The following is a 25138-nucleotide window of genomic DNA, read 5'->3' as shown; positions in this document are numbered from 1 at the left end:
CCCTCTTTCAATCCAAGGCATATTGCAGTGTATGTAACTTTCATTTTTAATAATCAGAATATATTTTTGAAAAGTGTTCTTTTTTTAACTAGATGTATAAACCAGATCTTGATGTATAGTAAATCCAGACCCCACTGTGCTTGGTGGTCGTCATAGTTTCGAGATCGAGGATTTCCAGATTGGAAGTGCTGTGTTTGTAGTCTTCTATTATATTTTCTGTATGTTTTTATCTTTCCTTCTAAATGTTTTTTTAATTGTGTATCTTCAAAATTTTATTAAACTGTATGTTTAAAAGAAAAAAACGACTAGCTTCCATGTTTCTAGATTCATATTCTTAACTATGTTGGTATTATTATACATACAAATGGCAGTATGTATAAGTGAACTGACCCTGACTTGTGTGAATTGACTGCTATACAGAGTTTTATGACCCCCCCCCCCCCCCTACCAACACAGTGAGCCTGTTAACTGACAGCCCTGCTCATGTAAGCATTGTTTTGACTGGTTTTGCAAGTTGGGGGTGTGTTATATTAAACCCTGTATAGCAGTCAAATTACACTGTATCAAACACTAATAACTGGTCACTATACACAAATCAGGGGCACCACATAGGTAATATTCAAATCATCATCATCACCATTTATTTATATAGAGCCACTGATTCCTGATTCCCCAGCGCTGTACAGAGAACTCATTCACATCAGGCCCTGCCCCCATTGGAGCTTACAGTCTAAATTCCCTAACATACACACAGACAGCCAGAGAGAGACCAGGGACAATTTTGATAGCAGCCAATTTACCTACTAGTATGTTTTTGGAGTGAGGGAGGACCCAGAGGAAACCCACGAAACCCATGCAAACACAGGGAGAGCATACACACTCTACACAGATAAGGCTATGGTCGGGAATTGAACTCATGACCCCAGCGCTATGAGGCAGAAGTGCTATCCACTTAGCACTTAGATGTATTCAGAATTATGTATCTACCCATTTGTGAAAAAACTTGCTTGGATAAATCGAGACACAGTGTCACAATTCTGATACGAGGAATACCTGCTAACGTTGGCGCAGCTCAAGTAGAGGGTGTGGAGTCTAACATGCCCCCTGGTCTTCTCTAGAAACCCCACAAGGAGGTATGGGTTTTTCTGCAGGAGACACACAGATTGTGGTACCTTACTGAGCTGTATAGCGAGATACAAGAAAGAGTAGTAAGGTGAGCCGGTTCAGTGATGTGCTGGCAACGAAGGTACACAGGGAGAAATCCAATAGAATGGTCAGGCGCACTAGGTTGGTAACTTTCCAGTGGATAAAGGCACAGGGAGAATCCAATAGCGTGGTCAGACTACCTGGGTCAATAGGAAATATAGAGGAGCAGGAGAATAGTCACAACAAGCTAAGTGATACAAAGGAATGACCCAATACTGGTGCCAAAGTCTGCTTTAAATAGTGCAGGGAGCCAATGAAAAAGAAGCAGAGTGATGTCATCAGCCACTGCCGGAGATCCGAATAGCGTCGCAACGGGACTCACATGCGCAACAGGACTGGTGGTACGGCCGGAAGTATCGCATCTGGTTGCCAGGCAGGGGAAGTGACAGGCAGACGTCCCTTGACAAAGCGTTGGGATAGTGCCTGACAGTATACCCTCCTCTCCTCTCTGTCCGTTGTTTACGAAATTTTTTGAGTAACCAAGGGGCGTGTAAATCCACTTTGTCCACCCAAGACCTCTCCGCAGAACCGAAGCACCAATAGTGAACCAAGAATTGTTGGCGACCATGCAGTGTGCGAGAATCCAAGATCCAACTAATCTTATATTCCTCACCCGAGGAAGACAGGATGAGTGCAGGGCGAGATGGAGGTTGGAAGAATTTGTTGAGCCACGATGGTCGCAACAAAGAGTCGTGAAAAGTGTTATGACACTTGAGAGAAAGAGGTAATCTCAACTTGTAACATAGGATTGATAACCTGTGAAATGAGGTAAGGTCCAATAAAGCGAGGTGCCAGCTTCATAGAGGGTACTTTGAGTTTCAGATTTCTGGTGAATAGCTACACCTGGTCCCCTACAGAACGGATGGGCATAGGTCTCCGTGGACGATCAGCAAATGTCTTATGATGTTTGGTGACTTTAAGCAATTTTGTTCTCGTCCGAGACCAAATGAGCGAAAACTTTCGAAGGAGAAAATAAAATCAGCAGCGGGAACAGAGGAACCTGAGAAAACAATAGGATCAGGAAAAATAGGATGGGTTCCAAACACCGTGAAGAAGGAAGAAAATCATGTAGACTCATGGACATGCTTGTTTTGAGAAAATTCGGACCCACGGAAGGAGCGGAGACCAGTTGTTCTGATTCTCAGAAGAAAAGCACCGAAGGAAAGTCTCTAGGTCCTGATTAATTCGCTCTGTTTGGCCGTTAGTTTGGGTGTGATACCCGGATGAGAACTTTAAGTCCATGCCTAGGGCTTTACAAAATGCTCTCCAAAAACGAGAAGTAAATTGGACCCCACGATCGGAGATGATCTGTTTAGGACATCCATGGATCCTAAAAATCTCTTTAATGAAGGTAACAACTAATTGCCTAGCAGAAGGCAAGCCACATAACGCAACAAAGTGGGCTATTTTGGAGAACCTGTCGATGACAACCCAGATGGTATTATACCAAGCACTGGAAGACAGGTCTGTGATAAAATCCATGGAGAAACTTTCCCAGGGGGAGTTAGGAATAGGTAGGGGGTGGAACAAACCGGCAGGAACTCTTCTGGAAGTCTTATGTGGGGCACCGGTAGTGCAGGCAGCAATAAATTTGTGAATGTCTGAGTGAATAGAGGTCCACCAGAACCGACGACAAAGTAATGCAGTAGTCTTCTTTACTCCCGCATTACCAGCAGTGCGAGAACAGTGGGTCCAACGTAAAGTTTTGAGTCTTAAATGGGGTTCCAAAAAGGATCGACCAAGAGGACGACTACAGGTCTTAGCTCTGGTAAGTGCTATAATACTGGATCGATCGATGATAGGTTGAGGCTCCAAAGGTGTCAGACGGTCAGAATCGTCTAAAGAACGTAAAAGGGCGTCCGCTTGGCTGTTCTTGACTCCGGGACAGAAAGTAAGGACCAGGTTGAACCGTGCAAAGAAGGATGCCCAACGAGCCTGTTGAGGGTTAAACAGTGGGCCTCTGGATATATACAAGATTTCTATGATCCGTGAAAATGGTAATTGTATGAAGAGCTCCCTCCAATAAATGACGCCATTCTTCAAGTTCAGATTTAGCAGCTAGAAGCTCTTTGTCCCCGATGTAGTTGCATTCACTGGGAAGAAACTGCCTAGAGAAAAATTCACATGGAGTGTGAATGCCAGTGGAGGCTTTTTGAAAGAGTACCGCACCAATACCAATAGATGAGGTGTCTACTTCAACGAAAAAAGGTCGTTCCTGGTCAGGTTGGACAAGAACATTGGCAGAAGAGCAGGCCTTCTTTAAAGTAAGAAAAGCTGATACCGCCTCCTGGGACCAGACTATAGGATTAGCCTGGTTAATCCCTTGATGAGTGCGACGATAGTCGAGAACTCCTTAATAAATTGTCAGTAATAGTTTGAAAAAACTATAAATCTCTAAATCGCCTAGAGCTGAGTCCAATCCAAAATAGCAGAGACTTTAGCAGGGTCCATCTGTGTAAGTAGAAATCTGTAGAGTTTGTACACTCACGATCTTATCAGCAGATGGTTATGACAGATGAAGATCACAGATCTGAAGGTAAATTGTGTAAGTGTGCACACATGAACCGGCGTGCTCATTGGGACTTTCAATAATTTGTGAAATCGTTGACTTTCTATCTGAAGTATGATTGCCTGTTAGGAACCCCCCTAGCCGATACTGCACAACCCGGAGTCTGCTCTGCCAGTCAGGTGTTCACTGGAGCCCCTAGTGGTGGGGACAGACTTGGCCACAGACTGACAGAGGGTCGTGAAGTGCCTACCGGCTGGGGAGAACCCAGGAAAGCGGAGTGAGGTCCAGGCACGGGTCAAGGGCCGGCAGCAGACAGCAAATCCAATAAACCAAGAAGAGGTCAAGGGTCACGGGCAAACAGGAAGGTCGGTTAACACGCCAGACGTCGGGGTCACAAGAAAAACACGCAGGGTCCAAATCCAGGCAAGGGGTCATACACGGGCAATCCAACAGAATATATAACGGACAGGAACAAGGCACAGAGCAGGTCAGCAGACTGGCAACAGAAGCTATAACCGGCAGTGAGGCTGCAGATCTCACTGCTCTAAATACTGGTGGCCACCAATCAAAGACCAGATCTGTAAAGGCCCACAGGGGGTAGTAATCACTGGGCCAAGCCCCCTTCATCAATCAGCCCACAGGCTGCCTATTGCGCGCATGCGCCCGGCTTCCAGCACAGCCGGGACGCAGCACTACAGAAGAAGCGAAGGCAACGACCGGGAAGGAAGTGGAGAGGACGTCCCGGTCATCAAGGTGATGGCTGAGACGCAAGGGGAAGCCAGAAGCGAGCCGCAGCGGCTGTCAGTACTGCCGCGTCTCGTGACAGTACCCCCTTTCCCCCTTGAGGAGGGGTTAAGGATCCCCGACACCCAGGTTTGCTAGGAATTTTTTTGAAGAACTCCTTCAAATGTTTGGAAGCATGAAGCCGTCTTCGCGGAATCCAGGACCGCTCTTCTAAACCACGATTCCTCCATTGAACTAGGAAGTGCACCTGCCCCTGCACTCTCTTAGAATCGAGGATCTTATGAATAATGTATTTGTCCATGCTCCGTACCGGCGAACTGGAAGACTGGGATTGATTTGGATATAACACAGGCTTAAGCAGAGAGCAATGGAATGTGTTAGGGATCCTCAAGGAACCAGGGATTTTCAATCTGAAGGCTACTGAATTAATCTTTTTGATAATGAGGAAAGGACCGATTAATTTAGGTCCCAGTTTATTGCAAGGCTGTCTGAGCCTAATATTGCGTACAGACAGCCACACTTTCTGGCCCACTTTGAGGGAGCAGGTGGTACGGTGGCGGTCCAAATTTTTTTTTTGCAAAAAATGAGGCTTGTCTCAATGATGACTGCACTTTTTTCCAGATGACTTTGAGATCCCTGGCGGTGGAGCGAATCTCCGGAATACCAGCGGACTTGAGCGAGTACAAGGAATTAGATCTGGGGTGAAAACCAAAATTACAGTAGAACGGAGAAGTATGAGTGGATGAGTGACAGGAATTGTTGTACGCAAATTCTGCCCAGGGTAACAGAGAGGACCAGTTGTCGTGGAATTCTGTGGTGTATAATCGTAGAAACTGCTCCAGGGACTGGTTAACCCTCTCAGTTTGGCCATTAGATTGAGGGTGGTATGCAGATGAAAGGCTGATTTTGATTCCAAGAAGGGTACAGAAAGATTTCCAGAACTGCACAACAAACTGAGAGCCACGATCTGAGACAATATCAACAGGAAGACCATGGAGTCGAAATATATATTGGACAAAGAGATCTCTAGAGCTGGGAAGTCTGGTTAGCGGTATGAAATGGGACATTTTACTGAATCGATCTACAACCACCCATATGGTGTTATGTCCTGCAGAGGATGGGAGATCAACGATGAAGTCCATCGATAAGTGTGTCCAAGGTTTTGAGGGAATGTACAACAGAACAAGCTGGCCTGAAGGAGAGTTCCTGGGGACCTTACTCCTTGCACAAGTCTCACAGGAGAGGACAAAGTCTCTGATATCCGCAGATAATGAGGGCCACCACACGGCACGAGAAAGAATTTCCAATGTTTTATGGATTCCAGGATGCCCGGCTGTCTTGTTGTCATGTGCCTCAGAAAGGGCCGCTTTTCTCAAGTGGAATGGAACAAACAGACGGTTCCCTGGAGTATTAGATAGTATCCAAAAGATAGTAGGAGCTATCTTTTGGAATCTATGGAGCATCATACTTAAATCCTGAGTTAGTCCAGCATGGATTATAGAGGAAGGAGTGATAGGCAGAGGATCAGAAACAGGAACGTTATGCGACATAAAGCTCCTAGACAGAGTATCTGCCCGGACCTTTTTAGAACCAGGTCTGTACGTAATTACGAAATTGAAGTGGGTGAATAAGAGTGCCCAGCGGGCCTGTCTGGGATTCAAACATTTTGCCGACTGGATGTACTGTAGGTTCTTGTGGTCCGTAATCATGGAGATCACATGTACCGCTCCTTCTAGCCAGTGACGCCACTCCTCAAAAGCCCACTTAATAGCCAATAGCTCTCTGTTGCCCACGTCGTAATTAGCTTCAGCAGTAGAGAATTTACGAGAGAAGTATGCACATGGATGTAAACGGTGTGTGTGAGGATCCTTCTGAAAAAGGATAGCGCCAGCACCGGCATCGGAGGCATCCACTTCTAATACAAAAGGAATATCTGGATTGGGATGTCTAAGGACCTGCGCAGATGCAAACGCTCTCTTTAAAGCTTCAAACGCAGTTACCGCCTGAGGAGACCAATTAGTGGGATCCATCCCTTTCCGGGTAAGGGCGACAATAGGAGCCACTATATCAGAAAAACTGCGGATGAACCTTTTATAATAATTTGCAAAGCCCAAGAACCTCTGCACGGCTTTGAGGTTGTTGGGTTGTACCCAGTCGAGAATGGCTTGGACTTTAGTTGGGTCCATGGAGAAGCCAGCAGGGGAGATGATGTATCCCAGAAATGACACCTTCAGTACCTCAAATTCGCATTTCTCCAACTTGGCAAAGAGATGATGGTCTCTAATTTTTTGAGAACCTGCTTAACATGACTCCGATGCAAGGACAGCGACTGAGAGTATATCAGGATGTCATCCAAATAGACAACCACGAAGTGGTCGAGAAATTCACGGAGAACTTCATTAATCAAGTCTTGAAATACAGCAGGTGCATTACTGAGGCCAAATGGCATGACCAGATACTCGTAGTGGCCGGAGTGTGTATTGAATGCCGTCTTCCATTCATCTCCCTCTCTGATACGGATGAGGTTGTATGCTCCACGGAGATCGATTTTGGTGAAGACTGTGGCATCTCTTAACTGATCGAATAGCACTGAGATGAGAGGGAGAGGATAGGTGTTTTTGACTGTAAATTGATTAAGGCCCCGGTAGTCAATGCAGGGCCGCAGTCCACCATCTTTTTTTTACACAAAGAAGCATCCGGCACCTACAGGAGATTTAGATGGCCTGATGAACCCTTTCTCCAGATTTTCTTCAATATAAGCTTGCATGGCCTTGGTCTCAGGACCAGAGAGAGAATACAAGCGGCCCTTAGGTAACTTGGAACCAGGAATCAGCTCGATGGCACAGTCAAAATCGCGATGAGGTGGTAGAGAGTCAGCAGCTTGTTTAGAGAACACATCCAGGAACTCATGGTTTTGAGAGGGAAGCTGCTCAGAAATAGGCTGGATAATTTGCAGAGGCATGGTTTAACAGGACTGTGAACAAAAAGAACTCCACTGGATAATCTCTCCTTTCACCCAATCCACCACAGGGTTATAACGGGAAAGCCACGGATGACCCAGAATCAGCGGAACTGACGGACAGTCGATAAGGAGGAGGGTTATGGATTCTGAATGGAGGGCTCCTATGTTCAGCTGTAGTGATGGGGTCTCCCAAACAATTTTGCCTTCCGGCTAAAGACTCCCATCTAGGCCACAAACTGTAACTGCAGAACGAAGCTTAACCATAGGAATCCCGGCAGAACGGGCAAACCCGATGTCGAGGAAGTTGCCTGCAGCTCCACTATCAATGAAGGCCGACAGGGCCACAGAACTGGCACCGAAAGTGACTTGTGGGGGAATCAGGACTGCATTCTTTTGGGAAACAATTTGCAACCCTAAGTGGACCTTTCCCAGACATGCTCCTTTTTCAGGTTTGTAGGGACAAGAGCAGGAGAAGTGGCCTTTATTTCCACAATAAAGACATAGGCCTTGTGACCATCTCTTGTCTTTTACCTCAGGAGGGAGGCGAAACGCCCCTGACTGCGTAGGCTTCTCAACATCCGTGGAAGCTGGAATAAATGCAGACGAAAAATAAGATGACTCTTTCTCTGTCCTTCTCTCCTTGATTCTCCTGTCAATTTTAATAGCGAGCTGCATAAGACTCTCCAATGAGGAGGGGGAAGGATACTGCACAAGTGAATCCTTTATCTGCTCTGACAGTCCTAGGCGAAACTGGCAGCGTAATGCTGGGTCATTCCATTCACTGTCAGGCGACCATCTGCGGAATTCAGCGCAGTATTCTTTTGCCGGACGCCAGCCTTGCTTTAAAGCCCGTAGATGAGCCTCAGCAGAGGCAACTCGATCTGGATCATCGTAGAGGAGACCTAATGCGTTGAAGAAAGTTTCCAACGATTGCATGATAGGACTCGACTGCGGTAGAGTGAAAGCCCAGGACTGGGGGTCACCCTGCAGGAGGGAGATGACAATTCCAACTCTCTGCTGTTCTGAACCAGAAGACCAAGGTTTCAGCCGAAAATAGAGTTTGCAGCTTTCTTTAAAATTCCTGAACAGGGCTCTATTTCCGGAGAACCGGTCAGGCAAATTTAACTTGGGTTCATCAACGGAACCGGAAATGGGCAGTGTAGTCCGGAAGTCCTCCTCTTGAGAGGACAACCGCTGGGACAATCCCCGGACCATTTGGTACAGGGTCTCAACATGACCCGCTAGGGCATGAAAAGGAGACGATTTGGTTCCGCTTTCTTCCATCCCAACTTCGTCTCCGGAACATCTGTTTGGGCCGGTTATAATGTTAGGAACCCCCCTAGCCGATACTGCACAACCCAGAGTCTGCTCTGCCAGTCAGGTGTTCACTGGAGCCCCTAGTGGTCGGGACAGACTTGGCCTCAGACTGACAGAGGTTCGTGAAGTGCGTACCGGCTGGGGAGAACCCAGGAAAGCGGAGTGAGGTCCAGGCACGGGTCAAGGGCCGGCAGCAGACAGCAAATCCAATAAACCAAGCCAAGGTCAAGGGTCATGGGCAAACAAGAAGGTCAGTAAACACGCCAGAGGTCGGGGTCACAAGAAACACAGGCAGGGTCCAAATCCAGGCAAGGGGTCATACACGGGCAATCCAACAGAATATACAACGGACAGGAACAAGGCACAGAGCAGGTCAGCAGACTGGCAACAGAAGCTATAACTGACAGTGAGGCTGCAGACCTCACTGCCCTAAATACTGGTGGCCACCAATCAAAGCCCAGATCTGTAAAGGCCCACAGGGGGTAGTAATCACTGGGCCAAGCCCCCTTCATCAATCAGCCCACAGGCTGCCTATTGCGAGCATGTGCCCGGCTTCCAGCACAGCCGGGACGCAGCGCTACAGAAGAAGCGTCCGGCCGTTGCAGGAAGCGGAGATGACTTCCCGGTTGTCAAGGTGACGGCCGAGACGCCAGGGGTGCCAGAAGCGAGCCGCGGCAGCTGTGAGTACCGCCATGGCTCGTGACATTGCCTAGGTGTGTACCCAGCTTAATATAATGTCTGTGGCAAGAGATCAAATAGTTACCTGCAACTTATAAAATTGCTTAATACACCTTCATATGAATGATTGTTATTCCTGGTTTTCATCCTCTCGTGTAACAGTTTTAGGGGCCACATCCTGTGTTAAAAGCAAAATAAATCACACATTGTACCTTACATTCACAATTCTGGACAATAAAGCAGTGTGTGATGACACATACTAGGAGACTATGGGCTAGATTTACTAAGCTGCGGGTTTGAAAAAGTGGGGATGTTGCCTATAGCAACCAATCAGATTCTAGCTGCCATTTTGTAGAAAGTACTAAATAAATGAAAGCTAGAATCTGATTGGTTGCTATAGGCAACATCCCCACTTTTTCAAACCCGCAGCTTAGTAAATCTAGCCCTATATATGATTCCTTCCTATGGAGGATCCACTTGTGTGGTGGTGAGAGCCTACAACCATTGCAACCATATATACAGAACACAGTAATTAAATCATACACATACAGGTATTGTATAGGACCTGGCCAACACGTTTGGTCAAACAACACTTACTATATGGCACTACAAGTGCCAGCATACACTTCATCATCATCAGTTATTTGTTAGGACCTGGGAATCAAACATATACACTAGTAATGGTCACACTTCAATTTCACACTAAAGAGAGTGTATAATAGACAGAATTCTGCCCTGCGTCTGCATATATAGACCAACCTATATGATTTATGAAAAACAATCACCATTTATTACACTAAATAGTACAATAAAAAAAAAAGTATGCCACCTAATTTACTCCTGCAAATACACCTAGACCCGGACATTGATTAATGCAGAGCAGAGCCCTGTATCTGTGAGGAGTTGGTATGTTCTTCCCGTGTTTGCGTGGGTGTACTCTCGGTGCTCCGGTTTCCTTCCACACTCACTTCTGCATGTGTGCAATATAAATGCTGCACATGAAATAATAAGCGTTGTCCCCATCATAAATAAATATTGCCCCCGTTAGCAAACACATATTATTGCCCCTTAATATAATTATATATTCATATTGCCCTCATAATAATACAATAATATTTCCCACTTAATATAATGAAAAATAGAAATTACCCCATAAGTTAATTATAAATTAATTTTGTCCCCATAAACATTAAATAATGATTACCACGATATTTGGTAATTATTATTATTATTATTATTATTATCAGTTATTTGTTAGGCGCCACAAGGTATCCGCAGCGCCGCACACAGTACTAACAGTAGACTATACAGGGTGAAACCATACAGAACAATGAACAAAAAGTACCAATACTTCAGAAACTCCGGCTAGTCATATGCAGTGAAGACGGAGCGGAAGAACAGGTATGGAGACAGGAGGGGAGGGGACCCTGCTCATACGAGCTTACATCCTAAGGGAGGGTAAACAGACCAGGCACAAGAGGAGCCAGTTGAGGCAAGAGGAGAGAAGGGAGGACGAGCTAAAGGGAGGAGATGGGGGTTAAGTAGATGGTTGGTAGGCTTTGAGGAAGAGGTGAGTTGTGAGTGCACGTTTGAAGGAGCACAGAGTAGGAGAGAGACGGATGGAACGAGGGAGGTCGTTCCAGAGAAGGGGGGCTGCACGGGAAAAGTCTTGGATTCTGGAGTGGGAAGAAGTGATAAGAGAGGAGGAGAGGCGGCGGTCGTTGGCCGACTGCAGGGAGCGGGCAGGAGTGTGAATGGAGAGGAGGTTAGAGATATAAGGGGCAGTAGAGTTGGAGAGAGCCTTGTAAGTGGTGGTGAGGAGTTTAAAAAGGATTCTGTAGGGGAAGGGGAGCCAGTGTAAGGCAAGGCAGAGAGGGGAGGCAGAGGAGGAGCGGCGTGAGAGGAAGATGAGTCTTGCGGCCGCATTGAGTATAGAGTGGAGGGGGGAGAGACAGGAGTGGGGGAGGCCAGTGAGGAGGAGGTTACAATAATCGAGGCGGGAGATGATGAGTGCGTGGCTGACAGTTTTGGTGGCATCCTGAGAGAGAAAAGGACGGATGTGGGCGATGTTGCGTAGTTGGAAGCAACAGGCTTGGGCAAGGGAATGAATGTGGGGGGCAAAAGAGAGAGAGGAGTTGAGGGTGACACCCAGGCAGCGAAGTTGGGTGACAGAGGAGATGGTGGTGTTGTTGACGACAATAGAGAGGTCATGGTGGGATGGGAGTCTGGGTGGAGGAAAGACAATGAGTTCAGTTTTAGAGATATTGACTTTGAGAAAGTGCTCGGACATCCAGGAGGAGATGGCGGAGAGGCAGTCGGATACCCGAGCGAGGAGGGTGGAGGAAAGATCAGGAGAGGAGATATAGAGTTGAATGTCGTCAGCATAAAGGTGATACTGAAGACCGAAGGAGGAGATGAGAGCACCAAGGGAGGAAGTGTAGAGCGAAAAGAGTAGAGGGCCAAGAACAGAGCCCTGCGGGACTCCTACGGGGAGAGGGTAGGGGGAGGAGGAAGAACCAGACGTGGATACAGAGAAGGAGCGATTAGTGAGGTATGAGGCGAACCAGGCATGGACGGAACCAGAAAGGCCGAGAGAGAGAAGAGTTTGCAGCAAGAGGGGGTGGTCCACGGTGTCAAAGGCTACAGAGAGGTCAAGGAGGATGAGTACGGAGAAATGACCCTTGGATTTGGCTGATAGGAGATCATTAGTAACCTTGGCCAGGGCAGTTTCGGTAGAATGGAGGGGGCGGTAGCCAGATTGGAGATGGTCAAGGAGGGAATTGTCTGCGAGGTGCCTGGTTAGGCGGCTGCAGACAATCCGCTCAAGTAATTTGGAGGCATAGGGGAGAAGAGAGATAGGGCGATAATTAGCAAGAGAGGTGGAGTCAAGATTGGGTTTTTTGAGGATAGGAGAGATAAGAGCATGTTTAAAAGAGGAGGGTACTACACCAGAGGAGAGTGATAGGTTGAAAAGGTGTGCTAGGTAAGAGCAGGCCATTGGAGAGAGAGAGCGAAGGAGGTGGGAGGGGATGGGATCGAGAGGGCAAGTAGAGGGTGGAGAGGAAAGAATAAGGGAGCGAACTTCTTCACCGGTTGTAGGGCTGAAGGAGCACCAGAGTTGGTTGATTGGGGGAGGTGAAGCGATGAGGGTGGCGGGAGAAGGGGAGGAGGAGATGTTCAGTCTGATGGCCTCAATTTTGGAAGAGAAGAAAGTGGCAAAGTCAGAAGCGGAGAGGGAAGGCGGGACAGAGGGGGAGGGGGGGGAGAGGAGGGAGCTGAAGGTGGCAAAGAGGCGGCGGGGATTGGAGGACTGAGAAGAAATGAGGGACTTAAAGAAGGATTGCTTAGCGAGGGAGAGGGCAGAGGAGACAGAAGTGAGTATGAATTTAAAGTGGAGGAAGTCAGCCAGGGAGCGAGATTTCCTCCAGAGGCGTTCAGCAGTGCGAGAGTATCTTTGGAGGAAGCGGGTGAGTTTTGAGTGCCAGGGTTGGGGAATAATGCGGGGTCGGCGGATAGAAGAGGGCGGGGCAACAGCGTCCAGGGCAGTTGTGAGAGAGTGATTGTAGAGAGAGGAGGCCTGGTTGGGACAGGCCAGGGAGGGAAGGGGTGAAAGGAGAGTTTCGAGAGAGGAGGAGAAGGAGGTGTGGTCAATAGCATCCAGGTTACGTCTAGTGAGGGTGGCTTTGGGCGAGGCAGGAGCAGGGAAGGAGGACAGAGTGAAGGAGAGGAGGTGGTGGTCAGATAGTGGGAAGGGAGAGTTGGAGAAGTCAGAGAGATCACAGAGATGAGAGAAGACAAAGTCAAGGGAGTGACCAAGACAGTGGGTGGGGAAAGAGGTCCACTGAGTAAGGCCTAGGGAGGAGGAAATGGCGAGAAGTTTAATGGTGGCGGGGTCAGAAAAGTTGTCAATAGGGATATTAAAGTCGCCAAGTATGATGGAGGGAAGGTCAGAGGAAAGGTAGTGGGGGAGCCAGGCAGCGAAGTTGTCAAGGAAAAGGGAGGAGGGGCCTGGGGGACGATAGATGATGGAGACACGCAGGTGGATGGGGGAGAAGAGACGGATGGAGTGTACTTCAAAGGAGGAGAAGGAAAGGGAAGGTAAAGTGGGAATGACACAAAAAGTGCAGTTAGGGGATAGGAGGAGGCCCACTCTGCCTCCTGGACGCTCGTCTGGTCTGGTGGAGTGGGTGAAGGAGAGGCCCCCATAGGAGAGAGCGGCGGGTGAAACGGTATCAGAAGAAGTAAGCCAGGTTTCAGTGATGGCAAGAAGATTAAGAGAGTTGGAGATGAAGAGGTCATGGATGGAGGAAAGTTTGTTGCAGATGGACCTGGAGTTCCAGAGGGCACAAGAGAAAGGGAGGGAGGGAAGAGGGGAGATGCGGATGAGATTAACAGGGTTGATGGAGCGAGGGGGAGGGTGAGGGGTGGGGCAGTGAGAGTTGGGCGAGAGAAAGGGGCTAGGGGAGATGATGGGTATAGGAAAGGAGCGGGGCGGCATGGTGAGAGACAGGGGGGACTGGGAATGAGAGAAGGGGCAAGAAGAGGGTAAGGGCAATTAGCGCAGAGGTGAAGGCAGCAACAGGGGCCAGAAGTGGGATATATTAAATCCCCAAAATGTTGTTTCCTTAGTTGTGTGGTAATATGATATTAATGACGAAATACCTCATACAGCACCATGTTTGAGCAATCCCATCTCTCACAACCACCTCTTTGTTTTAGCGGTTTTGCAGGTTTGTGAAACCACCACTTCATTCATTTGACGGTTTGTATGTAGCCACTTTGCTGGATGAAACAAATTCTCTTTTAGAAATCGCTATCAATAATCTCCATTGAAGATAAATAGGAGCTTGTGTGACTTGATCCACTGTAAACAATGATACCTGTTTTTGCTATCTGCAAAGTAGCCTGTGGTTTAGGTATCAATTTTATATATTAAATCCCCAAAATGTTGTTTCCTTAGTTGTGTGACAATCAGAGCAAATGGTTTCCATTATTATACAATTTACATATATATAACTGCACCACTTACTTTTGAGTAAGCCCCTCAGACAGCTCCCGGTTAGGTGGATTTGAGACTGTAAAACTAATTTAAGTCAGTATAAAATGCATGCATCCCTCTCCAACAACTCCCAGGGGCTGCTCTGTGCTTTTTATAGCACTGTAAACAGCTAGCAGAGAAGGCTCCGGAGGCAGGTATAGCATAATCACTGGCTCAACAACTTTGGCCACAATTAGGAGCCAACTCAAAAAACTAAAAACCACCAAATGCTGCATCATATCTGGAGGTAAATAAAAGCTGAGAGTTTTCTGGCGGGTTTGAAAAGTGGAGATGTTGCCTATAGCAACCAATCAGATTCTAGCTGTCTTTTTGTAGAATGTACTAAATAAATGATAGTTAGAATCCGATAGGATTTTCAAACTTGTCGGAAAACTTTCAGCTTGATACATTTACCCCCCGGTGCCACTTCTAATATGCTGAGCTCTCTTTGGTGCTAAGTATAATATAATAATATACAGAGCCATGTCTGATGCCATATACACAACGTTAAGCCATATCTTATGCCAAGTTGTCACGGTCACTAGGAGTCTTGACCCAGAATTTACCAGATATAGCTTTACTCACCAGAGGCGTGGAGTCTAATACAGTGGCTGGTCTTCTCCAGGAACTCCCGCAAGGAAGTATGGGTTTTAGCGGCTTCCACTGTGCAGGTCGTGGCCCCCTGGAGAGTATGGTAAATTGACGGATACAGCTATACACGATGAGAGCAAGGACCTCCTTGAGCTGGGTAGAAGAAGGAATGCCAGGAGAGTAGATAGTCTCTGAGTAGTAGGAGTTGTACTGACACAGCGAGAATGATGACCAGTAGTAACTGGGAATGAGAAGTTCAGCACTACCTAGTATGCGGATGAACTGTAACAGACGGATACTTCACAGCCGTAGAGGAAGACTTATTCAAGTTGCCAATAATACAAAGTAGCAGAGAAGTCAGCGACTAGCAGATATTACCACAGATGCAAAGTAGAAACTTAGTCCCGATTATATATAACATACAAGGTAACGTGGAACGATCAGCGGCTGACAGGCATTACCACTGGCATGGAGTAGAGGCTTGTCCAGATTGCAGGTAAGATACAGGGTAGCATATAGCGATCTGCGGCTGACAGGCATTACCACTGGCGTGGAGTAGGGACTTATCCAGATTGCAGGTAAGATACAAGGTAACGTGGAACGATCTGCGGCTGACAGGTATTACTACTGGCGTGGAGTAGAGACTTTTCCAGATTGCAGGTAAGATACAAGTTAAAGTGGAGCGAGGTTACATATGTGATTTACGTAAACACCACTTTGATATTATTATTTAGTACATGGGCAATTGAGCACAACCTTTTTACATTGCTACATCATATGGGATCCGTAAATTCCATTATTCTCCAAAACAGAGCGCTGTCTGGTGCCAAGTCTAATGTGCAGAGCTATGTCTGGTGCCAGGTCTAATGTGCAGAGCTATGTCTGGTGCCAGGTCTAATGTGCAGAGCTATGTCTGGTGCCAGGTCTAATGTGCAGAGCTATGTCTGGTGCCAGGTCTAATGTGCAGAGCTATGTCTGGTGCCAGGTCTAATGTGCAGAGCTATGTCTGGTGTCAGGTCTAATGTGCAGAGCTATGTCTGGTGCCAGGTCTAATGTGCAGAGCTATGTCTGGTGCCAGGTCTAATGTCCAGAGCTATGTCTGGTGCCAGGTCTAATGTGCAGAGCTATGTCTGGTGTCAGGTCTAATGTGCAGAGCTATGTCTGGTGCCAGGTCTAATGTGCAGAGCTATGTCTGGTGCCAGGTCTAATGTGCAGAGCTATGTCTGGTGCCAGGTCTAATGTGCAAAGCTATGTCTGGTGCCAAGTCTAATGTGCAGAGCTACGTCTGCTGCCAAGTCTAATGTGCAAAGCTATGTCTGGTGCCAAGTCTAATGTGCAGAGCTACGTCTGGTGCCAGGTCTAATGTGCAGAGGTACGTCTGGTGCCAGGTCTAATGTGCAGAGCTACGTTTGCTGCCAAGTCTAATGTGCAGAGCTACGTCTGCTGCCAAGTCTAATGAGCAGAGGTACGTCTGGTGCCAGGTCTAATGTGCAGAGGTACGTCTGGTGCCAGGTCTAATGTTGCAGAGCTATGTCTGGTGCCAGGTCTAATGTGCAGAGCTACGTCTGGTGCCAGGTCTAATGTGCAGAGCTACGTCTGGTGCCCAGTCTAATGTGCAGAGCTACGTCTGGTGCCCAGTCTAATGTGCAGAGCTATGTCTGGTGCCAGGTCTAATGTGCAGAGCTATGTCTGGTGCCAAGTCTAATATATAATTTTTCGAATATGTAGAGGCATATACAGTGCCAATTCTAAAATGGAGAATCATATGTGGTACCAAGTCTAACATATGCAGAGCTGTATCTGGTACCAAGTCTAAGATAAGGAGCTATATCTGGTGCCAAGTAAAATATAGTGTGTCATATCTGGTATAAAGTCTATCATAGGTAAGTCTTAAATAAACCCATCCTGGAACCATACTTGGTTCGCCCTACGCACAGCAAGGTTCCAGTTGCCTCCCCCTCCAGCCTGGGAATGGAACGATTGACTGTCAGGCTGGTCCCTCCATCATACATGACGTGACTGCGGATCATACAGATCCCTTCCTCCCATCTCTCCTCATGTAACAGCATTGGCGTACGCACAGGGTGTGCCGGGTGCACCCCAATACACAGCCAAACTTCTGCCCCACAGCTGCTTCACGAAACGGAGCTGTGACCTGGCCGCAGCAGCTCTTCACATCATCCAATGCGGAACTTAAGACTGGAGTTAGCACACAGACTCTTTACACAGACAGAGGTGAGTTGACTCACACACAGGCCCGGCGCTCCCATTAGGCAAGGTTAGGCACTTGCCTAGGGCGCCGGGCTCTGGAGGGCGCCACAGAATACTAAAAGACTTTAAAACTGTGCGGCGACCGCTGACCATACCTGTCACGGCCGCCGCACAGCATTCAGAAGCACGGGGAGGGGGGAAGAGGCTATTTTGTCACCACCGCCGCCTCTCTGCTCCGTCTCCGCCCCTCCACTTACTAGTGTCAGTGAGTGGAGGGGAGGAGACGGAGCAGAGAGGCGGCGGTGGTGAGACAAGGTAAGGAGAGGAGGGAGGAGGGCGGCAATACTGTGGCATAATATGACCTGGGGCACTATTGTGTGGCATAATGGGAACTGGGGGGCAATACCGTAGCATAGTATTAATTGCAGGCACATTTGTGGCATAATACGAACTTAGACCACTACTGTGTGAAAAAATGGGGACTGATGGCAATGCTGTGGCATAATATGAATTGGGGGCACTATTGTGTGGCATAATATGAATTGGAGCCAGGGTACTACTTGCCCGTGGAAAGGGGTTGAAGCGCGTCCTAGAACAGGCTAAAATGATAGCTACACCACTTGTATGAATGTCATACCCAGGGGAGGGCTGGCAAATTTTGGCCCAGGGGGCAAGACCTGAACCAGCAGCCTATTTTAAAGGGGAAAATGCAGGTGGCCCAGTGACCCAGCCCAAGTTAACACACTATGGTACCGACCAGGGGGGGGGGGGGGGGGGGGAAGATGCCCCCTTTCCCCCCAGCACAGCCTGCCCCTGGTCATACCCATCCTGGCAGCAAGGCTTGGAGCCCCCCCTCCTCCCTCTATAAATCCCGTGTTTGCCCCTGGCATGATCCACTTCATGATAACTGTAAACGGGATAAAGCAGCAGCCGGCTACAGGCAGGCAGCACGCTGGGTACACTGATAGATCAGACCAGTGCTGGTGCCAGTTACCATGGGAACAGCCTGAAGCGCTGGACGGGTAACCAGCTTCCATCATGCTGTAACCACGCCTCCCGCACGGTGTGATTGGCTGTCCCTGCACAGACCGCCCCGCCTCTCCCTTCCACATCACGTGACTTGTCTGTATCTCGTCTGTTATCTCCCTGCCTGGAAGACAAGATGGCGGCCTGCTGAGGAGACGGACAGTGACGTTTAGCAGGTGCGAGCTGGAATCTACGTGTTTTTTTTGGGTGAGACAGCAGCATTGGATGATGTTTGGGGTGTAGGACATGATGTGGTCCTCAGTATCTGATGTACATGTTACAGGAGCCGGGATGCTGGGGGTAGATGGGTCTATGGAAGTTATCCTATAAGCTGGGGCTGGAGGAGCTGATATCTGTGCATCCCCAGCAGTGATAGATCCATGCATCATACATGTTACCTGCCAGGGACAGCTCATTGCTGGGTGCTACTGGTTACTGTTTTATAATGTCCTGTCATTGTGTACATGTAGAATGCATCCTATCTCCTATGATATCCACACTCCTTATACAGGATATATCCTTATACAAAGTGTATTGAAAGGCAGCCACTAAATCTTTGTGATTCATGCATTGAGGTATATCGACATTCCAGTTGGTCTGTTAGTCTGCCTCTGTATCATTCATTACAGCATGGATGTCCCATGGTATAATCTATCCTAGCGTCCTGTCAGTTTTGTGCTGTTAGTGTAACACAATTTATATGTATATTATCAAATAATAATCTATGTACATGTTGGGTATTGTTTATCTTGGTATGTGTGCATCACTTTTATTATAAGCCTTTAAATGCTTATACAGTATATACATACCCATGCCTATTCACTGAATGACTTGTTTTCCATTGACTTGTCCCCTCCCCTGTGTCTCATCTTGGGCGTGGTAGATTCCTGTATCCTTCATCTTGTCCTTCCTGTGCTTATGATGGATGTTTTATATGAACTGGTTATGTTTTGTAAAATCTATTTATACATCATACCAGTAATAGGTCTGTTGTTGCACAGTATTTTATTTTTTATTTTTTTATTGCTAAATCCAGATTTGTTTATGTTCAAGAATACAAATACAGAGCTGGTTTCATATAGAACTGTATCTTTGCTTTGTTTGTCAGATGTCCTTTAGTGACATGTTAGGCAAAGGCTGGGAGAATGATGTTGTGCTCTTTGTCTCTTAGGTTTACATGGCATTGCTGTTTGTACTAATCCTGTCTATGGGCTGCTTCATAGCTACCACAGGGGGCAAATCTTCACATCCCATCGTATAAAACCTTTCTAAGGGTACAGATTTAATTTAGATCAGGGTTAGAGAATGGTACTGTGAAATTGTGTTGTAAATATCCGACTTCTGTGATATACTATGGAAATCCTATGTATCGTAATTGATTAATTTTGAATTAATGTGCAAAGCAAGTTGATTACTTTTAGAATGAAATGTAACATTTTGATTTTGTTCCTGTGCTTAGGTCTCCCTAGAAGCAATTGGTATTTGTTTTTTTTTATATCCTCTCATTGTTTCCAGTGATCTAGTTTTGTGTTAAAAGATAAAAAAAAAAAGCCACATCAGTTGTGAGCTACAGTTTCCAGGAATGTTTTTTTTTTTTTTCAGATATCCCTATATATCCATCCTTATCTGGACAATCCCTCGTTGCCATGGTGCCTGTAATATGCACCCTGGTGACCAGATCATATCCCCTTCTGAACTCACCAAACTGGAAGCTGGGTGAGATTAGCAGCAGACTCTCCAGTGCATATGTTAGGAACCTGGTTCCCAGCGATTGCAGCTCATATGCACAGTCGAAAGAGCGATACAACCGTGTTTATGGGGGCACAGGATAGCACTAATGGTGGTGGGGCCACAATCTGATGAGACACAATGTAAATTTTAAGTCTTTATTGCATTCACATGAAATGTGGGCACTTCTCAGGCAGAGAGAAATGTGTCCTTGTGCAGACAAGTACAAGCTTTTATACCTTTTAATAACATCTGTTGGCTGGGTACACACTTCCTATGGTAATATTGTTAACGATATTGCAACTACTCAATGTCCCGATCAGCATGACAATTCATGTGTATACAATATACATGTTTTATAACATTTGTCTTCAGATCTGTGCTCTTCATCTGTCATAACCACCGACTGAAAAGATTGTGACTCTGTAAACTCTATGGAGGTCTGCCTACAATGCTGGTTGTGAAGGTGTACAGACTTCAGCATTTGCCCGACAGTGTTACATCATGTATAGAGATTTTTAGTTCGGATATAAAATCAAATCAAACCACACGATCTGCTTTGGTACCATAAAACATGATCGTGGGAGCGTACACACTAATGCGATATCACACCAACAGTCGTTTATGGTGTGATTGGCCTGATAATTGGGTGAAAATCCTGTTGTGTGTACCCAGCCTTACACAATGTAGTGATCTTTACTGTTGTTTACCATATTAGGGAAACTGTAAATAAGTTTCTAATTCACATTTCCTGCCATGAGATGAATAAACAATGTACATCAACATTGTTTAAAGTGTAAATCTTTGTGAATCTTACTTCACCTCATTTTACTTGACCTTTTTCATTGTCCCTTCTTAATCCTAAAAGTAAATAAATTTGTCCTTCTGCCACTCAAGCTGGGTACACACTACACAGTTTTCATCCAATAATCTGCTAAATCAGCCGACATACGACCGCTCGTTCAAAAGACTGGTCAGTGTGTGCAGTGACACGATGGTCGAAAGTCTGCCCAAATGGACGATTGTCGCCTCATTTGGTTGGTTGTACCGTTTAATATTTTCGTTCCAATCTCGTTTCCGTTGTGTATTGTGTATTGTGTATAAACCTCCGACCGATCCACAAGAGTGAGTAAGAAATTACAGTCATTGCTCACAACAACATGGCTGTAAAAAGTCGCTAACGGGACGTCCGCTCTTCCCTTTATCGTACTAAACAAGGCTAGTGTGTATGCAGTCCATGGACCGAGCGATCGGACCATCGATCGCATGTAAAATCGCTCGGCATAAAAAGTTGGTGGAAAATTCTGTAGTGTGTCCCCAGCTTAAGAATACATCTGTTCAGTACAAGTCAACTTTTTATCCCTTCCAGCTGAATTCTGAAGAAGATATAATTGAACACTCTTATTACCTGATGCAGTATTAACCATAAATAGTCAATATTGTGTCACTCGGGTTGGCTTACACACTGGCTATAAAAGTTTATTTATATGCTGGTCATTATTGAAGATGGTGCTGTCAACATGCGTCACCATCATCACCATCACCATTTATATAGCGCCACTGATTCTGCAGCGCTGTACAGAGAATTCATTCACATCAGTCCCTGTCCCATTGGAGCTTACAGTCTAAATTCCCTAACACACATACCAAGTCAGAGAGAGAGACTATGGTCAATTTTTGATAGCAGCCAATTAACCTACTAGTATGTTTTTGGAGTGTGGGAGGAAACCGGAGCACCCAGAGGACACCCACACAAACACTGAGAGAACATACAAACTCCACACAGATAAGGCTATGGTTGGGAATTGAACTCATGACCCCAGCGCTGTGAGGCAGAAGTGCTAACCACTTAGCCACCGTGCTGACTTGTTATTACTAGCTCGTAGTACGGTTACATTATATCAGTAATATATTTCTCTTTGGCAACTTTTGATCATTATAAATGTTTTACATTGTGCATTTATAGAGACAGGACAGAAACTTGTCACTGTAGTTTTTGTGTTTGAATTACATCTCCCTTTATCTATCTGCAGCAAGTGCATGGATTGGTAGTTTGTCTGCTCCTGTATTTTTTATATCGCAAAGTCTCCAATATTCTACTACTTAGCTCTTTGCTGCAAGAGTCTGTTGTTGATTTGCCAAAAAGTATAAACCTGCAGATGCAAACTGTTTAATTATGTAATATTTGCAAAGGGTTTATGAAAAATATTGGACTTTGATCTCATTTGGCCTAGTGCTTTTACCTGTTAACTATAAAATGGTAATTTATTAGTTAGCATGTGCAAGTGGCATTATTCATCTCATTTTATTTGCAGCTTATCTTTGACAATAAATGAATAACAGTGGTAGGATAGACAAGTTCCACATTGGTTATTGTGAATATAAACATGGCCTGGTGCCTGTCAATAAATCATATGTCATAAAACTTTGTTTGTGGACTACACATTCATTGGGGAATAATATTTTTTGGACATCGTTCTCACTACCACTTGCTATTAATCACTTTTAGTAGCGTACAGTTCCGCTGTGATGACATGTTTATATATTGTTCTCCAGTTCATCCTATAGTTTATTGCAGAGTTTGTGATTTGTTTGATGGCATGGCAGGTCCCCCTCTGCCTCCATATGTCTGATTTATTTCTATGTCTTTAGCGTCAGGCAACTCCTAAAATTGAATGAACACAATTTTTGCATATTTAGTGTATTTCCAATTCACATTTCTTTTATCATACAATGCAGACGTAACAGCCAGATTGCAATGACATTTTTGTCACCACTGCTAGACGCACAAGATTGTTGTAGTAGAATGTGTAAAATTGTATTTAGGCAGCTGGACTGCTTATCTATATGGGAGGGGGGGGGGGGGGTTGTCCCTACATAGTGCTCTAAATGCTGTATATTTGGAAGGGAAGGACAATGACAAAGCTGCTGGGATAGTGGTAATTGCTTTTGTAATGTGTGTATTAATTACATGGAAAATGATGCCCATGTTCAGAATGGGACACAGAGAACAGTATGATACCAAAAATGCCTCAAGACCACTATCATTATCATCACCATTTATTTATATAGCACCACTGATTCCGCAGCACTGTACAGAGAACTCACTTACATCAGTCCCTGCCCCATTGGGGCTTACAGTCTAAATTCCTTGAAATGGAGGTTTTGGTAACCACTAACACAGCGCTCTATGATCCTGACTGCAGCCAAAATCTTGGAAAAAGGGTATACAACCTAAAGCAATCAAATAACAGTAATATGCCAAGACATTCAGCGCTATCTGGTTCTCACGAAACACAAAAATAAGTGCAGATACACTCCACCCTAATCACAATGCAAACTTGTTCAGTCCTTCATTAACAAGTATTGTAAAACAGTTCATATATTCATCCCTATCTTGCAGAGATGTTAATGATGATCTTTTCACATCATAAGTGGTTTATTTCAAAGGAATAAGCACCTCCCCATCACCTTTGTGGTAGTAATATAAGATTGACTCCTACCAGATTGTAGAATAATGTGGGCTTGTAAGTATTTAGAGGACTTCTCCCAACTTAGAATTCCTGTATATCAAATATCTCGCTGTTCATCTCCTCTCCAACATGGATGACATCAGTTCCAATTTCCAAAAGAAAAATAAACAGAATCTGGCGTGATATCGTTTAAATGTTCCAAAATGTATTAAAACTACACATAAAATCACAATAATGAGTGAATACTCCTACCAGAGATATGTTCTTTATCGCATATAGGGAAAAAATCAGATGTTATTGGTCCCGGGCTACTTTTCTTCACTTCTATGCCATGCAGTCAGTCTCTAGTAAGCTATTAAAATGTTTTCATAAATCAGTCATACCGCTCCGACGCGTTTCAACCGCCTTGCGGTCTTTGTCAAGGAGATACCATCTCCTTGACAGACCGAATTCTAAGTTGGGAGAAGTCCTCTAAATACTTACTTACATCATTAACATCTCTGCAAGATAGGGATGAATATATGAACTGTTTTACAATACTTGTTAATGAAGGACTGAACAAGTTTGCATTGTGATTAGGGTGGAGTGTATCTGCACTTATTTTTGTGTTTCGTGAGAACCAGATAGCACTGAATGTCTTGGCATATTACAGTCTAAATTCCTTAACACACACACACACACAGACTAGGGTCAATTTTGTTAGCAGCCAATTAACCTACTAGTATGTTTCTGGAGTGTCGGAGGAAACCGGAGCACCCGGAGGAAACCCACGCAAACACGGGAGAACATACAAATTCTACACAGATAAGGCCATGGTCGGGAATTGAACTCATGACCACAGGGCTGTGAGGCAGAAGTGCTAACCACTAGGCCACCATATGCCTGTGTGTTACGGCTGTAATAAACAGAAGATCTTAATTTTGTCACCCACATAAGTAGCCAAAATAGACATTGATCAGGATCTGCCAGAATGTAGCCAGTTAAGTGTTCCTCCAGAAAAAAACATAAACATGATCATGGTTACCTCTAGTTGCTCCTGTCCTCTGTTCAGACGCCACCTGTACGTCTTTCCTGCATTTTGCTGTGGAAGCTTGGAGAGCATAAAGCAGGTAGAGCTGCAATCTGTTGGCTTGCCTCAGCTATACATGGCATGGAGGGGTTGGCCAATGTATTGTTTACCTCTGCCCCTACTACCTTGCAGCAGGGTAAAGCTAACTGGGGATTGACGCTTTTTCCTGGCTTGCCAGATCTTTTACGGGGAAAAAAACTCACGTGCTGATAGAATAGATTAGTGTTGGCTAACCTGTGACACTCCAGGTGTTGTGCAACTACAAGTCCCAGCATACCCTTCCAGCAGTAAACTTCTATATATTGGCAAAGCATGCTGGGATTTGTAGTTTCACAACACCTGGAGTGTCACAGGTTAGCCAACACTGGAATAGATGGTAGTTTCAAATTAAAAAACAAATTAAACAAAACACATGATTAATAGCTATACTATTTTTATTTTTATTTTTTGGTGGGTCTGTGTCTACTTAATGCTCAATTAGGTTTCCTGCCATCTTCCACTCTCCATACTGCGCCCGCCAGTTCGAAACATTTGCATTTTCGGATTGGGAGACCATGCACATTGCAATTTTCATCGCCGAGTAGTC

At 45.7% G+C, this 25138-nt stretch overlaps 1 protein-coding gene across 5 annotated transcripts in view; it reads left to right on the top strand.

Annotated features, from left to right (window-relative positions):
• Window positions 1-18365: 18365 nt before the first annotated feature.
• The window catches only part of KIDINS220 (kinase D interacting substrate 220), a 110064-nt gene continuing 103291 nt past the window's right edge, over window positions 18366-25138 (top strand). For 4 of the 5 annotated variants that reach the window (XM_075201469.1, XM_075201467.1, XM_075201468.1 and 1 more), the window contains exon 1: window positions 18390-18489. The gene's annotated coding sequence lies outside the window, so the exon portion shown is untranslated. Of the gene's footprint in view, window positions 18490-25138 lie in introns of all 5 variants that reach the window. The other variant, XM_075201466.1, reaches the window with a different exon arrangement.

The sequence above is a fragment of the Mixophyes fleayi genome, chromosome 3 (genome assembly GCF_038048845.1).
Source record: "Mixophyes fleayi isolate aMixFle1 chromosome 3, aMixFle1.hap1, whole genome shotgun sequence".
Classification (NCBI taxonomy): Eukaryota; Metazoa; Chordata; class Amphibia; order Anura; family Limnodynastidae; genus Mixophyes; species Mixophyes fleayi.
Note: the sequence above shows the minus strand (reverse complement) of the source record. Positions and strands in the feature narration are given on the sequence as shown.